Genomic DNA, 3,364 nt, shown 5'->3' with positions numbered 1-3,364 from the left:
CTAGCATTTCATCACAATTGACAAAACATATTTTACAACTTTGAGATCTTTTATTGAATAAAGAAAAATATTCTTTACACTGTAAAACCCTCAATAATTCATCATAGAAGAGGAGAAAAATCTGGATGAGAAATAACTAAAATAACTAGACTAGAAAAAATATTTTAAAATGTAATTTGACCAAAAAAACTTAATTGCCTCAACTTACTTTAGCCAAAACTCTTTCTGCCATCAGGTTCCTGACCTAGCAAATTTAATTAAAGTGTTTACTTTAGAAACTTTGTAATAGTACATTGTTTTTCTGCCTCTTTGAGATGTAAATATTTTTTTTTTTAATTCTTGCCAGTTTTACAACCCAGGAATATCTTTCTCAAAGACCTGGAAGCCATCTTTTGGAAATATAATCACCAAGGAAGATAGCACTCCTTTCTCTCAGTTTCTGTATGAGGGTCAAAGTCTAACTTCTGCGTTACTTACCTTTCTCCACATTGCAACATTGCCTATTGTTATGAATATATAAGAAAGTTTACTTTTCCTTTGGGAAAGCCAGTTAGCAAATACAGATGGCCTTCAATCACTCAGATCCTAACTTTTTAAAAACTCTCCAATTCTTTTATTTCAGCTGAGTTGAGTTTAGTCTGATTTCTGGCCTCTCTCTCCTACTGCAACTCACTTGAACAAAATCATCCTTATCTGTTTAACGATGACTAGTACAATTTTTTCTTTGACAATTTTAAGAACATTTTCCTGAAATTGTATATATTGCATATGGAAAATGCAAGTATACACTGGGGAAAGTTGATCCAGATGTTCGATAAAATAACATATTTTAAGTATTTTTTTTCATTTTAAAGACAAATAATAATATTTTGCCAGTAAACATAAGGTCAATTTACTTCATTACAAAAAAATAAAATCAGGTTTTCATGGTACTTATTTACTCCATTGTGGTAGATTTCAACACTGGCCCCCTCTAGTAGCCATATCCTTTGTCATGTGACTTTGCAGTTTCTAAAAATAAAGCAGTGGCTTATATTTTTCCACCACTTGAATTTAAGGTAGGCCATATGTCTTACATTTACCAAATTAATGTCTGTCATGTTGTTGGTGTGATGTGACTCAAAGCTTCAAAGATGCTCATATGATTGTACTTGTTCTTGCACTTACATAATTGTCATGAGAAAGGCATACCTGGAAGAATAATGGAGACATGGGGTAGAGCAACCTCAGCAAGGCCCAGCCTAGATCAGCTACTTAAGCCAACCCCTGAGTGAGGTAGGGTAGACAGCATCGCTTAAACATAGATAGATGAATTTCTTGCAGGCAGGTCTAAATTAAAATGGGGTAATTGTTCAGACATCTTTGTTATTAGCACATGACCTTCACCCAACAGACCAGGCACTCCACATCTGACCACCTTGTGGGTTAGAATGGGAAGTATCAGTATAGTAAATCACAGAATTGGTAGATAATTATCCAAAACAGGGTATGATGTTCTTTAAAAAAAATGAAAAAAAGAAAAAGAAAAAAGTCTGCCCAACTAAAGTTAGGTAATAACTTTCATTATCTAGAAGGTCCTTGTGACCTTAAAAGGTTGAGCGATGGTAATTAAGACTTGTGACTAGATATCTACAGCCCTATGCTTTTAGTTCAGAGTTTGCTTGATCATTATTATAAAATTATAAAAACTTCTCAAAGGCAAGCATGTGCCCTTTCTTTAAAGGCACCGATGCTCTCTCTTGAATATATATTTTCCCTTCTAATAAATCTTGTTTTACACTGTACATTTTACTTACTACGAAATTATTTTCTGTGGCAGAATCAGTAATGCACAGAACAACTACACCCCATGCCACCCAGCATCATGAGTATGAAAGGTATCTCAACCAAAGTCGTTAGAGCTACCCAGTTTAGCTCAGACTAAATCAGTGGACTTTTCAGTTATTTGGCAAACATGAAGAATGACTATTTAATATTTTATTCTGCTGAAATTTTGAAATGGTTTGTTGTGAAACAAAAGCTAATGGATACATTCATATTTAGTGACCAAAATTAGTGGAATGACACAAGATTTTTTTTTAAATAAAAGTGATTTGTCTTTTAAATGTAATAACTACTGACAAATCATATGAAATGCAACAACATACACACTATTGTTTACCTGAATCCTTCTGGAAAAACAAAAGAAATATCTCCAAGCAGTCAAGTGGAAATGGAAATTTTAAGAAAAAAAAAAAATCCCATGAGTATTTAATATATTTAACTAAAGATTATTGGCTCTAAAACCAACTTGACATAAGGAGGAAAAATGGAATGTTTTATTGCACATACTGACAAATGTAAAAATAATATACCTAAAATAAAGAGGGAGGAAACTATGGTAGAAAAAATAAAAATGCTTAATGCATGCCTCACCTATGCCTCCACTATGAGGAAAAGCTGACAAAACAGGTAGCACAAATTTAAGGTTATTTAAGGATACAAAAGTAAACTTTAAGAAAGATAACACTTGTGACACACATTAGAAGGTAATTTTAAAATTATTATAGAGCAAACATCTATAGCCACTGTTATACAAAATAGGAAAATATATACATTGTATAGATTCCTAGATTCCTGTCTTGCCCTGTATCAAACTTTGTTAGCCTGTATTTTGTTCTAATCATTGCTATGATAACTAGTGTTATGCAGTTATAACCCCATAGATTTCACAACTATTTCCTTGTTTTACAATTATTGCTTGGTTTCTGTTTCAGGACATACTCTGAGACCTATGGGTGGAAATTCTGAGAAAAGCCACAGGTTTACTTATAGAAAACCTGAAAATGTTCACGGGTTTAGACACTGAGCACAGCTGTCTGTACTTTCTGTTTTACTCTTTTCATGCCCCTACTCCTATTTCATAGGATCACTTCCCAAAATAAGCTACTAGCACAGCAAGCCCTTTTTTAAGGCGTTTTTTTTCCTGGGGAAAACCTAGACTTGTAAAAGAAAAAGTTAAGCACTGGAACCAACATAAAACTGAAAATTTCAGAAAAACTAAAATAGAAAATATAAAAATATCAGTGATTTTTACAGAAAAAAAAGTCACAGTTATTGCTCCTACTACAGTGGTTTGTTGCCTACATTGACATTGTCAGGAAATGATAAATTTAACTTAAAGATTAAGTAAACTAAGTGTGTAATTTTATTCCCTCCAGTTTCATGAACCTGAAGAAATCCATTCAGGGATGCTTAAGTTAAAAACCCTTGGCATAATAACTGTTTGATCTTTACAGAAAACTCACTCAAGAGTAGTTCTAGAATGTAATCTTATTAAAGAACTAGTACTAATCATCCCAAAGCATATTTTATTTTTTATTCT

Source organism: Carlito syrichta, unplaced genomic scaffold (assembly GCF_000164805.1).
Source record: "Carlito syrichta isolate Samal-C Ts95f unplaced genomic scaffold, Tarsius_syrichta-2.0.1 Scaffold304296, whole genome shotgun sequence".
Lineage (NCBI taxonomy): Eukaryota > Metazoa > Chordata > Mammalia > Primates > Tarsiidae > Carlito > Carlito syrichta.
This window is presented reverse-complemented; position numbering follows the sequence as displayed.